This window comes from Scyliorhinus torazame, chromosome 2 (genome assembly GCF_047496885.1).
Source record: "Scyliorhinus torazame isolate Kashiwa2021f chromosome 2, sScyTor2.1, whole genome shotgun sequence".
Taxonomy (NCBI): Eukaryota; Metazoa; Chordata; class Chondrichthyes; order Carcharhiniformes; family Scyliorhinidae; genus Scyliorhinus; species Scyliorhinus torazame.
The window spans coordinates 28,682,816-28,697,347 of NC_092708.1; positions in this window are offsets into that span (position 1 = coordinate 28,682,816).

Consider the following 14,532-nt stretch of genomic DNA (forward strand, 5'->3'; position numbering starts at 1 on the left):
CTCCAAGCACAACTTCCTACTACTGTCCATGACTGGCCCTACTCTTACCCTAGTCATTTGTTTATTCCTGACATATCTATAGAAAGCTTTAGGGTTATCCTTGACCCTACCTGCCAAAGACTTCTCATGTCCCCTCCTGGCTCTTCTTAGCTCTCTAGGTCCTTCCTAGCTAACTTGTAACTCTCGAACGCCCTGACTGAACCTTCATGTCTCATCTTTACATAAGTCTCCTTCTTCCTCTTGACAAGTGTTTCGACTGCTTTAGTAAACCACGGTTCCCTCACTCGACCACTTCCTCCCTGCCTGACAGGTACATACTTATCAAGGATACGCAGTAGCTGTTCCTTGAACAAGCTCCACATTTCCATTGTGCCCATCCCCTGCAGTTTTCCTCTCCATCCGATGTATCATAAGTCTTGCCTCATCGCATCATAATTGCCTTTCCCCCAGATATAACTCTTGCCCTGCAGTATATACCTATCCCTTTCCAGCACTAAAGTAAACGTAATTGAATTGTCACTATCACCAAAGTGCTCACCTACCTCCAAATCTAACACCTGTCCTGGTTCATTACCCAGTACCAAATCCAATATGGCCTCGCCTCTCGTTGGCCTATCTACATACTGTGTCAGGAAACCCTCCTGCACACATTGGACAAAAACGGACCCATCTAATGTACTCGAACTATAGCGTTTCCAGTCAATATTTGGAAAGTTAAAGTCCCCCATAACAACTACCCTGTTGCTTTCGCTCCTATCCAGAATCATCTTTGCAATCCTCTCCTCTACATCTCTGGAACTTTTTGGAGGCCTATAGAAAACCCCTAACAGGGTGACCTCTCCTTTCCTGTTTCTAACTTCAGCCCATACTACCTCAGTAGGCGAGTCCTCATCAAACGCCCTTTCTGCCACCGTAATACTGTCCTTGACTAACAATGCCACCCCTCCCCCTCTTTTCCATCAATCACTAAGATCATGGCTGACCTTCGCTGTCCTCTAAATGAAACTATTCCTCCTTATCTCAAGCCTAATGGCTGATCACTTGCCCTGTGACTATGACCCTTTGTTCTAGACCGACTTGGCTACAAGCATTACCTCCATTGTCACAGTCTTTGGTCGCATTTTTCTAACAGCATTTACCATTGGAAATTGCTATGTCAACCGTCACTGTGTACTTGAAGGCTCTGGCTGCCGGATGTCTCTGTGGGGTGCCTTGTTTCACCTGCTTGTACATGCAAACTTACTTATTGACCAACTGATCGTGACCAATTCCATAGAGGATGTTTAACAGCCGCTTTGGGGCAGGGTTTTCCAGCCTCACGGCCGCGTGTTTCTTGACGGCGGGGTTTGGCGCGTCATTTGCCGGCGGCAGGATTCTCTGCTCCCGCTGCTGTCAATGGGAATCGCCATTGAAGCCGCCCCACGCCGCTGGGAAACCCGCGGGCGAGGGCGGGCTGCCGAGGGACCAGAGAATCCCAATGGCAAGCGAATGGCCGGAGAACTCCGGTCATAATATTTCAAAATGGTCCCCTCACATTCTGTGCTCAATAGTTTGACATTGGAATTTATGATGTTATTTGAATTGATAGATATTAAACATAAAACAAAACAAGACATTGGAGCAGATCATTCTGTGGCAGAAGCAACATTATCAGAAGCTTGATATGCCATTTGACATCCTGTGATTCTGATTGCAACAAATCAAGATGCATGAATAATCAATTTTTGTTTGCAGACTTGCTGAAGAATTTGCTCGCTTGTCCGAGGACCGTGCATGTTAATCATTCTCTGATCCGCTAAATAAACACAAACCTCCTTTGTGAGCATTTTCCAAGCTTACAACATCTATTACCTAGATGGACAAGGGCAGCAAATGCTTGGGGACACCATCAACTGCATGTCCCTCTCCAAGTCACACACCATCACAGCTTGAATAAAAGCAAATTACAGCGGATGCTGGAATATGAGACCAAAGAGAAAATGCTGGAAAATCTCAGGCCTGGCAGCATCTGTAGGAAGAGAAAAGAGCTAACGTTTCGAGTCCAGATGACCCTTTGTCAAAGCCCGTCATGGCTTGGAATGTTATCATTGTTCCTTCACTGTAGCTGGGTCAAAATCCTGGAACTTCCTCTCTAATAGCACTGTATGAAGTCTTACAACGCCAGGTTAAAGTCCAACAGGTTTGTTTCAAATCACTAGCTTTCGGAACTCGGCATCACCACCAGTAGCAACCAAGCCTCACCCAGTACTACAGTAGAAAACAATACAGGGAAATCTATTGTCAACTTGTCGGACTACACCCTTCCAGCAGACAAAATCGAAGTCCTGAGCAGATGGTTCAATGTCTGCACCACCACCAAAATGGACCCCATCAGTCTTGCGGCAGACACAGAGCAATTCATCAGGCGAATGAGGCTCTGGGAGTTCTTCCACAGACCACAAGAGGCCGACAGCAAACCCAATGTGACAACCAATGAACCGGAACAGCAGACCGAGAGATCTGCGTGTGGCAAAGGAAGAGGAAAGAGTCGAATTGGACCCCTCCGGAAGGCCGCTGCCCTAGACTCGACATGTATGCTCAAGCCGTCAAGAGTCGCGTCAATGCCAGATTCATCAGTCGCATTCACAAGACAGCCCCAAACGTCACCCAAGCACAACAGAACGCCACCCGCGTTCTCAAGACCAACCACAACATTGTCATCAAACCAGCAGACAAAGGAGGGGCCACCGTCATACTGAACAGAACGGACTGCTGCAAAGAAGTGTACCGACAACTCATCAACCAGGAACACTACAGACAGTTACCTGCAGATCCGACCAAGGAACACACTTGCCAACTCCACAGACTGATCAAGACCTTGGATCCAGACCTTCAGAGCACCCTACGTGCTCTCATCCCACGTACTCACTGCGTTGGAGATCTCTACTGCCTCCCGAAAATACAAAAGGCCAACACACCAGGCCGTCCTATTGTATCAGGCAATGGGACCCTGTGTGAGAACCTCTCTGGCTACATCGAGGGCATCTTGAAACCCATCGTGCAAGGAACGCCCAGCTTCTGTCGCGATACGACGGACTTCTTACAGAAACTCAGCACCCATGGACCAGTTGAACCAGGAACATTCCTCGTCACAATGGTCGTCTCGGCACTCTACACCAGCATCCCCCACGACGACGGCATTGCTGCAACAGCCTCAGTACTCAACACCGTCAACTGCCAATCTCCAAACTCAATTCTGCAATTCATCCGCTTCATTATTGATCACAACGTCTTCACCTTCGACAACAAGTTCTTCATCCAGACACACGGAACAGCCATGGGGACAAATTCGCACCTCAATATGCCTATCTTCATGCACAAATTTGAACAAGACCTACTCACCGCATAGGACCTTCAACCGACGTAATACACCAGATACATCGATGACATTTATTTCCTTAGGACCCACGGCGAAGAATCACTGAAACGACTACATGATGACATCAATAAGTTCCATCCCACCATCAGACTCCCCATGGACTACTCTCCAAAATCGGTTGTATTCTTGGACACACTCGTCTCCATCAAGGACAGTCACCTCAGCACTTCGCTTTACCGCAAACCCACGGACAACCTCACGATGCTCCATTTCTCCAGCTTCCACCCTAAACACATTAAAGAAGCCATCCCCTATGGACAAGCCCTCGTATACACAGGATCTGCTCAGGCAAGGAGGAGCATAACAGACATCTACAGACGCTGAAAGATGCCCTCTTACGAACGGGATATGGTGCTCGACTCATCGATTGACAGTTCCAACGTGCCACAGCAAAAAACGCACCAACCTCCTCAGAAGACAAACACGGAACACAACCGAGAGAGTACCCTTCGTCGTCCAGTATTTCCCCGGAGCGGAGAAACTACGACATCTTCTTCACAACCTTCAACACGTCATCGATGAAGACGAACATCTTGCCAAGGTCATCCCCAACCCCCCCCCCCCCACTACTTGCCAACAAGAGGACTCTGCTCAGACAGTGACCCAAACCGGGAATCAAACCCGGGTCCCTGCCGCTGTGAAGCAACAGTGCTAACCACTGGGCTACCGTGCTGCCCCGACTACAGCACTTCAAGAAGCCGGCTCACCCCACGACCTTATGAACAATTAGGGATGGAGATCATCTGGTCTTGTCAGTGACCCCCACATCCCATGAAACAAAAAGAAATACTACTTACAAACAACCGCACAACCTCAAACAAACCATTGTTTGCAGCAAACTACCCAGCCTTCAGAACAGCGACCAGGACACCACACAACCCTGCCATGGCAATCTGCAAGATGTGCCAGATCATCGACATGGGTACCACCATTACACGTGAGAACACCACCCACCAGGTACGCGGTACATACTCGTGCAACTTGTCCAACGTTGTCTACCTCATACGCTGCAGGAAAGGATGTCCTGAAGCGTGGTACATTGGCGAGACCATGCAGACGCTGCAACAACGAATGAACGGACATCGCGCGACAATCACCAGGCAGGAATGTTCCCTGCCAGTCGGGGAACACGTCAGCAGTCGAGGGCATTCAGTCTCTGATCTCCGGGTAAGCGTTCTCCAAGGTGGCCTTCAGGACGCGCGACAACGCAGAATCGCCGAGCAGAAACTTATAGCCCAGTTCCGCACACACGAGTACGGCCTCAACCGGGACCTTGGATTCATGTCGCATTACATTCACCCCCCACCATCTGGCCTGGGCTTGCGAAATCCTACCAACTATCCTAGCTTGAGACAATTCACACCTCTTTAACCTGGGGTTACCCCTCTCTCTGGCTCTGTAAAGACTTAATTCCCTGCAAATGCTCGCATTCAAAGTATCGTCTTGCATCTTTGACTTTGTCTATATGAATGTTTCTGGAACCTACCTCTCCATTGACCTGAGGAAGGAGCAGTGCTCCGAAAGCTAGTGATTTGAAACAAACCTGTTGGACTTTAGCCTGGTGTTGTAAGACTTCTTACTGTGCTCACCCCAGTCCAACGCCGGCATCTCCACATCATGTCTACTATCTAATAGCACTGTGGGTTTACCTACACCACATGGACTAATAATCTTTATCAGTGTCACAAGTAGGCTTGCATTAACAGTGCAATGAAGTTACTGTGAAAATCGCCTAGTCACCACATGCCGGCGCCTGTTCGTGTACACTGAGGGAGAATTTTGAATGTCCAATTTACCTAACAAGCACGTCTTTCGGGACTCGTGGGAGGAAACCCACACGGACATGAGGAGAACGTGCAGACTCTGCTCAGACAGTGACCCAAACCGGGAATCAAACCCGGGTCCCTGCCGCTGTGAAGCAACAGTGCTAACCACTGGGCTACCGTGCTGCCCCGACTACAGCACTTCAAGAAGCCGGCTCACCCCACGACCTTATGAACAATTAGGGATGGAGATCATCTGGTCTTGTCAGTGACCCCCACATCCCATGAAACAAAAAGATATTGTGGATTTTGGTGTAAAAATGAAGGAACTATGAATTCGGAGTTTGGTTGCCTCGCTTGAGGGAACGCTGTTTTAGCACGAGCAACGTCCTCATTTTCAAATTTTCCTCCTCTTGTTTAAATCCCTCCATGACCCTCTTCCTTTCTCTCTGTAACCATCCCCAGACCTGCAATCCTCCTCAATCTTCCCATTCTCCAATTCTGATCTCGTGTGCTTCACCCCCGCTTCCTTTGCCACACAATTGGTGCTCATGCCTTGAGCCATGTGCACTAATCCATGTGTGCTGCAATTGGCTCTCAATAATAATATTATAATAATTGCTTATCGTCACAAGTAGGCTTCAATGAAGTTACTGTGAAAAGCCCCGAGCCGGCACCTGTTCGGTGAGGCTGGTACGGGAATTGAACCCGCGCTGCTGGCCTTATTCTGCATTGCAAGTCAGCTGTTTAGACCACTGTGCTGAACCAGCCCCTCAACATATTGGTGCCTGTGGTGCCTGTGCCTTGAGCCATGTGCACTAATCCACGTGTTCTGAAATTGGCTTTCAAGATCGCTCTACGAGGTGCAGCACGGTGGCGCAGTGGTTAGCATTGCTGTCTCACGGCGCCGAGGTCTCAGGTTCGATCCCGGCTCTGGGTCACTGTCCGTGTGGAGTTTGTACATTCTCCCGTGTTTGCGTGGGTTTCGCCCCCACAATCCAAAGATGTGCAGGCTAGGTGGAGAATTGCCCCTTAATTGGAAAAAGATTAATTGGGTACTCCAAATTTATATTAAAAAAAGATTGCTCGACGTGATTTTGTTTGAGCTGCTCCTTAAAGCTCTTTGACGAAGACTCATCTCCAAGTATCTTTTCCTTGTGACTTGGTGCTAGGCGCTACAAAAATGCAAGATGTTATTGCTAGATGGTGGATTATTGCAAAAAAGCCATTGGAAAATGACTGTTGCTAGCTCTTGTTTATCTATGCCGAGGGGGAAAATAGAAACAGCTGCTGAAAGATGACTACTTTGCTGAAAGAATGTGCAAGAACCTATTGAATGATGGAGCAGACTCACAGGGCTGAATAACCTGCTCCCAAGTCCGATGCTTCATCTTAACTACCGTCTCCCAGGGATACGTTCAAGAGAATGACTTGACTCCACATCTTCATGTGCTCTTGCTGCATTGGAATTATCTCATCACGTTTATGCTGAGTAGTGTAATCATGATGTCAAGCTCCAAAGAAGCTGCAGGTTTGCCAAACCTGACCTAAAGTACGGTCATGTAGCGATGTAACATTTCTATCAGAGCTGCCTCATCAAATTAATAGCAAGCTTCTAAAATTTCAATCTAGTGGAGTGAAAATATTCAACCGCAGGAACAATTAAATCGCAGATTTACAGTTAACATGCCGAATGCAAGGGACCCCGACTGATACCAACACCTTGGCCTACGGAAGGACCATCTATTTTGACCCTCTGTGTGGCACGGTTGGGAAAGGGAAGTGTTTGGAAGGTTTTCTGCATCAAACAGAGTAACAGAGAGTTATGGCTGCCTGGTGGATTCATAGAATTTACAGTGCAGAAGGAGGTCATTCAGCCCATCGAGTCTGCACCGGCTCCTGGAAAGAGCACCCTACCCAAGCCCACACCTCCTCCCTTTCCCCAGTAACCCCACCCAACACCAAGGGCAATTTTGAACACGAAGGGCAATTTAGCACGGCCAATCCACCTAACCCGCACATCTTTGGCCTGTGGGAGGAAACCGGAGCAACCGAAGGAAACCCGCGCAGACACGGGGAGAACGTGCAGACTCCGCACAGGCAGTGACCCAGCGGGGAATTGAACCTGGGACCCTGGAGCTGTGAAGCAATTGTGCTAACCACTGTGCTACCGTGCTGCCCATTGATGGTGGAGCTGTCGGCACTACTGCTGCCAATGAACTTTTGGCTGAACTCTGAATTCTTTTGATCTTCTGTCTTTTTTTGCATTTATTTTAAATGGATTGTTAACTTTTCCTTAATTCAGCCTCCGGCTGCGTAGGGAGGCGACTTTATTAATAAAACTTTTAATAATCACATATCACGACGCACACATGATTTAAGTCATTGACTTATCCCACGCGCGCTACAGTGTTACTCAGACTCCCCCATTTTTTCCTGATTCATACACCATGCTGACTGCTCTATCAGATATTATTTAATTCTCCTTTGGTTTTAGAGCGTATTTTGCTGGCATTAAACTTGCTGGCATTAAAAGCAATGAAGACCAATTCACCCTCCACTTCTATTGGAGGCGAGGAAGGACAAGTGGGATTGTCACAATGTTCTTATTATTGTCCAGTCTTTTAAACTTCATTCACAGAGTGTGGGCATCGCTGGGCATGATCTAGTCCAGGATTCTCTCAAGGTAAACTTGCAGGTTGAGTCCGTAATTAAGAAAGCAAATGCAATGCTGTCATTTATCTCAAGAGGCTTGGAATATAAAAGCAGGGGTGTACTTCTGAAGCTTTACAAAGCACTAGTTAGGCCCCATTTAGAATACTGTGAGCAATTTTGGGCCCCACACCTCAGGAAGGACATGCTGGCACTGGAGCGGGCCCAGCGGAGATTCACACGGATGATCCCAGGAATGGTAGGCCTCACATACGATGAACGTCTGAGGATCCTGGGATTGTATTCATTGGAGTGTAGGAGGTTGAGGGGAGATCTAATAGAAACTTACAAGATAATGAATGGCTTAGATAGGGTGGACGTAGGGAAGTTGTTTCCATTAGCAGGGGAGACTAGGACCCGGGGGCACAGTCTTAGAATAAAAGGGAGTCACTTTAGAACAGAGATGAGGAGAAATTTCTTCAGCCAGAGAGTGGGGGGGTCTGTGGAATTCATTGCCACAGAGGGCGGTGGAGGCCGGGACGTTGAGTGTCTTTAAGACAGAAGTTGATAAATTCTTGATTTCTCGAGGAATTAAGAGCTATGGAGAGAGAGCGGGTTAATGGAGTTGAAATCAGCCATGATTGAATGGTGGAGTGGACTCGATGGGCCGAATGGCCTTACTTACGCTCCTATGTCTTATGGTCTTATGGCATTTCTAGCCTATCCCCAGTTTCCCTGGGCTGACTATTCTGCAGAGGTCCTTGTGGTTAAGGTGGGCCCAAAGTGGCGACTGTTTCAAAACTCGATCCAATTAGTCCCTTTGCCCTCACTCTTTCCCTGTAATTCTCGATAACTCTGTATTTCTTTCCCCTTTCAAGTATATATCCAATCCTCTTCTGAAAGTTATTATTAAATCTGCTTCCGTCGGCCTCTCCAGCTGTGCATGAAATTTCAAGCCATGCCTCATCAGAACTTGCACCAAAAAGAAAAATCACCTCCTCTCTGGTCCTTACGTGAAGTATCCTGGATGTGTTGCCTGCTTATTAGCCTTCTCGCCAGTGGAAACGTCGCCATATTTACTCTCACAATCACGGAGACTTTTGATAATTTCTCTTAAGTTTTCTGCTCGGAGAACATTATCAACAGTATATATTTATATAGTGCCACAAACGCAATGAAATATTCCAAGCTGCTTCATGGGAACACTAAAAAACAAAGCATTGCACTGATCCAGGAAGGAGACATTAGATGAGATGACCAGAACATAAGAACTAGGAGCAGGAGTAGGCCACCTGGCCCCTCGAGCCTGCTCCACCATTCAATGCGATCATGGCTGATCTTTTGTGAACTCAGCTCCACTTTCCGGCCCGAACACCATAACCCTTAATCCCTTTTTTCTTCAAAAAACTATCTATCTTTATCTTAAAAACATTTAATGAAGGAGCCTCAACTGCTTCACTGGGCAAGGAATTCCATAGAATTCCTTGGTCAAAGAGGTTTTCAGGAGCATCTAAAAGGAGGATAGAGAGGTAGAGGGAGGGAATTCTAGAGCAAACAATCCCACGCCTCCCTCTATAGCGGAAGTCTCTCATCCCTGGTACCATTCCAGTAAGTCTTCTCTTCGCCCTCTCCAAGCTCTTAACATCCTGCCAATGAAGTGCATTCTTCTGAACTATGATGGTATAATGTATGGGACAGTTACACTAGCTTAGCTGCTAACATTTTGCTGTGTTCTCCCCAAACATTGAATTGGATCAGTGCGAACCTTTGCCTGAAACTGTCGAGTCTGTCCATTCCTCAAATGGTGGCCATTATGAACTCTGGGAAGGACAAGCCTACATTTTAAACCTTTGTTACCATTGCATTTAAAACCTTGTCACACACGGCTCTCCGATGGGGTGGATTTGCTGTTCCAAATCTGAGGATCTCTGGATATTTTCTGCAGGAAAATATATACTGGTATAGGATTTGAAGCTCTGACTATGTGTGAGGGTCTTTGAGAGGGTGCAGAGGAGACTTACCAGAATGGTTCCACGGTTGAGAAATTGTAGCTTCAAGGTGTTGCTCTTAATTTGGCTCTGAAGATGGCGGCCAATATGGTCGCCTTCCTTAATTCTAATTACGTTTGCTCTAGAGTCGCCAGGTATCTTTCGATACCGCCACAAGGTTCAAAACCGAATACTGATCAAAGACTCGATACACCAGTTAGTAAGTTCAAACTCAATGCTCATTTATTTACACACAGTCAAATATACTCATGCATAAAACTCTACAAACTAAACTATCACTACTGCTAAAGCCTATACTTAGCTTCGGGCGCCCACTCAGTCAGAGGAACAATGGCTGTTGTTCGGTTCTGAGGCTGCTGGGGTCGAATTGGTACGGAATAAGAGCTAGGAGCGCCTATCTCGTAGCGTGCGTTGACCTTGGACTTGTTCTGATGTTGCTGTTAGGCAGGTCTCTCCTCGGTGAGAGCCGGAGCCACAAGAGCGATTCTCTCTTGGGAGATTCTTCTTATACCCAAAAGGGGCTTCGCGCGCATTTGGGCGGGCCTTGAACTTGCTGAAATAAACCTGCAGTGGGAGACTGTGACCAATTGGATTGTTCCAAATGGACCCGGCATAGATTCAATGGGCCGAATGGCCACCTTCTGCGAGGCATTGACTCTATCACTCGCGGCAGTGGGTTTTGATCAATGCGCCTTTCTAATTTGGTTGGACAGTATTGGGCGAATCAGGGTCGTTTTGATAGCCTTCGTGGAACCCTGCAGGATTTGATGGCTGAGGCCTGTTGAAGGTTGCCTTTGGATGTCTCAGATGGACAAATGTCAATGTCCTGAAACGGGAAGGCTTTTCTATAGTTCTCAATCTGATGGTCACACGGCGAGGACATAGTACCCGTTCTAGGAACCGAGGAAAACTTCCACACTAGTTACGTAGAGCATTAAATGGGACAGGCGTGGCTCTGTAAGTGTGCGTCGAGTGCTTGGTGAAGGATGGGTTAAAATTGTCTAGTTCCGCTTGAGTTTATACAAAGGCCACTTCTGACATTCATTCTATTTCGAAGGATGTGCAGTGGGGAAACAATTGATTTAATGTCATGGTTCATGAAGGATACGCAGAAGATCAATTCTTCCTTTAATGCCTTAAATCCTGCATAGGGATTGAATCTAGTTTGGCATAAGCTCACACAACCCTCTCGTGAGTCTGCAGTCTCCAGACACCTAAGGATTCTCATTTAGAAAGGAAGCGGTTAGCCTGTGAAGGTTCAAAGTGCAGCAAACTCTGGTTCATCTAATCTTATCACTCATTGAAGAAAAAAACCCATGCATTTATAGACTGCCTTTCATGACCTCGGGACACCCCAAATGAAGTATTTTTCAGCCGGTGACGTATTTTTGAAGTGTAGCCATCGTTGCAAGGTAGGAAACCCAGCACCCAATTTGGGCACGGCAAGCTCCCACAAACAGCAATGTAGCAATGACCAGATGGGCGGCACGGTAGCACAGTGGTTAGCACTGTTGCTTCACAGCGTCAGGGTCCCAGGTTCGATTCCCGGCTTGGGTCACTGTCCGTGCGGAGTCTGCACGCTCACCCCGTGTCTGCGTGGGTTTCCTACGGGTGCTCCGGTTTCCTCCCACAAGTCCCGAAAGACATGCTTGTTAGGTGATTTGGACATTCTGAATTCCCCCTCTGTGTACCCCGAACAGGCGCCGGGATGTGGCGACTAGGGGAGTTTCACAGTAACTTCATTGGCGGCACAGTGGTTAGCGTAGTTGCTTCACAGCTCCAGGGTCCCAGGTTCGATACCCGGCTTGGGTCACTGTCTGCGCGGAGTCTGCACGTTCTCCCCGTGTGTGCGTGGGTTTCCTCCGGGCGCTCCGGTTTCCTCCCACAGTCCAAAGACGTGCAGGTTAGGTAGATTGGCCATGATAAATTGCCCTTAGTGTTCAAAAAGGTTGGGTTGGGTGGGTTACTGGGATAGGGTGGGGGGTGGGCTTAGGTAGGGTGCTCTTTAGGGGCCGGTGCAGACTCAATAGGCCGAGTGTCCTCCTTCTGCACTGTAAATTCTTTGATTGTAGTGTTAATGTGACACTAATAAAGATTATTATTCTGGTTATCTGTCAGTTGAGGAATAAATATTTGCCAGGCTGGGGAGGACGTTCTTTGTATCAGTAGCACGTGGAATCTTTTGTATCCACCTGAACGGGCAGATGGGGCCTCGGTGTAAGATTGATCCAATGGTCAGCACCTCTGACAGTACAGCATTCCCTTCGCCCTGAGTAGGACTCACATTTACCAACTTTCTGACTCACAGGGGCGAGCGCTACCCACTGAGCCACAGCTGACCCACTCTGGCATTAGAGTTGCACTGAAACCCACCCGGGCTTTTCCCCCCCGAGGCCGAGTTCAGCTCTGTATAATGCATGTCTATCCTGTTTTCCCCCTGCTCATCCACCAGCTGAGCCATGTGCTCCTTCCCCATTCATCTGTGTCAAGCTCTCGTGTCTGTCTGCTCCCATGTTAACATTTCACACAAGAGTGCACTGGTAGTAAGTAATGATGACAGGAATTTACGAGGAGGATGTCAGAAATGCATGGTTCTACATACCAGGAAAGGATCGCCAGGCTGGGTATGTTTTGAAAAATGAAGGTTCAGCAGTGACCCAATAAAGGTCTTTAAATTATGAAAATGTTTTGGATGGAGTTTCCTCTAATGGGGGAAGAGCTTAACTTATAAAAATAATAATGTTTATTGTCACAAGTAGGCTTACATTAACACTGCAATGAAGTTACTGTGAAAAGCCCCTAGTCACCACATTCCGCCGCCTGTTCGAGTACACAGAGGGAGAATTCAGAATGTCCAATTCACCAAACATCACGGGCGAAATTCTCCGGAAACGGCGCGATGGCCGCCGACTGGCGCCCAAAACGGCGCAAATCAGTCGGGCATCGCGCCGCCCCAAAGGCGCGGAATGTTCTGCATCTTTGGGGGCCGAGCCCCAACCTTAAGGGGCTAGGTCGGTGCCAGACGAATTTCCGCCCCGCCAGCTGGCGGAAAAGGCCTTTGGTGCCCCGCCAGCTGCCGTGGAAATGACATCTCCAGGCGGCGCATGCGCAGTGGAGGGAGTCTCTTCTGCCTCCGCCATGGTGGAGACCGTGGCGGAGGCGGAAGGGAAACAGTGCCCCCACGGCACAGGCCCGCCCGCGGATCGGTGGGCCCCGATCGCAGGCCAGGCCACCGTGGGGGCACCCCTCGGGGCCAGATCGCCCCGCGCCCCCACCCCCCCAGGACCCCAGAGCTCGCCCGCGCCGCCTTGTCCCACCGGTAAGATAGGTGGTTTAATCTACGCCGGCGGGACAGGCATTTTAGCGGCGGGACTTCGGCCCATCCGGGCCGGAGAATCACGGGGAGGGGGGCCCGCCAACCGGCGCGGCGCGATTCCCGCCCCCGCCGAATATCCGGTGCCGGAGAATCCGGCAACCGGCGGGGGCGGGATTCACGCCAACCCCCGGCGATTCTACCAACCCGGCGGGGGGTCGGAGAATCTCGCCCCACGTCTTTCAGGACTTGTGGGAGGAAACTGGAGCATCCGGAGGAAACCCACGCAGACATGGGGAGAACGTGCAGACTCCGCACAGACAGTGACCCAAGCGGGGAATCGAACCTGGGACCCTGGTGCTGTGAAGGAACAGTGCTAACCACTGGACTACCACATTGCATTGGAGGTTATCAGTATGAGATGGCCACCAAGAAACCCAAGAGGGAATTCAGAAGAAACTTCTTTAACCTTAGGATGGTGAGAATGTGGAATTCGCTAGCGTGGGGAAGGGTTGAAGTGAATAGTACAGACTCACTCAATGTGAAGCTGGACAAGCATACGAGGGAGATGGGAATAGAAGGTTACGATGATAGATTTAAATGGGAGGAGGCTTGAAAGGAACATAGCATGGGCTAGGTGGGCTGAATGGCCATTTTCTGTGCTGGATATCCTGTGGAATCCTATATAATGACATTTATGGATTCCATAATCTAACTAAGAAACCAAACCTGTCATGAATCTGCTGTGATGTTAAATGACTGGATCACTTAAGGGGTTTGGTGAAATTCACTCATCATCCATCCCAATGCAAAATGAGGCAACCTCTGGAAGTGAAGAGGCAGAAAGGGAATGGGAGCGAATTATCCAGAGCTTGGGTTGATCATATACATGCGTCCATTGAGAACATTAAATATCCTAGGGTGGTATTACGATCCCAGATCAGACCAGTCCAGACCCCAACAGTGGCTCTGATACTGGACAGAAACCTCAATATTTTATTTTAATTTTGTAAGACTGTGAGGAACAGATTCCTAACTCCAGGAGTGATTGCACAAAGAAATAGGGATATGGTATATTGAAACAAACTTTATTACTAATACAGTATGAAAATATCTATTACATAACAGCAGAAGATAACTTATAATTACCCCATAATTAATATTACTGAATACAGTGCATACAATACCCTTAACTGCTATCTTTATTCCCACTCAAACACCAAGAAAAAAAGGAATCATCTCAGTTCTCAATCCGTTGGTATATACCACTGCCACTCATGTTTTACAGATATGTTCTTTGAGAAAGAGAGATCTCTTGATGCTGCTTTAAAGAAAGGTCTGACTCCTGTCAGACCCATGCAGAAACATTGGCAGTAT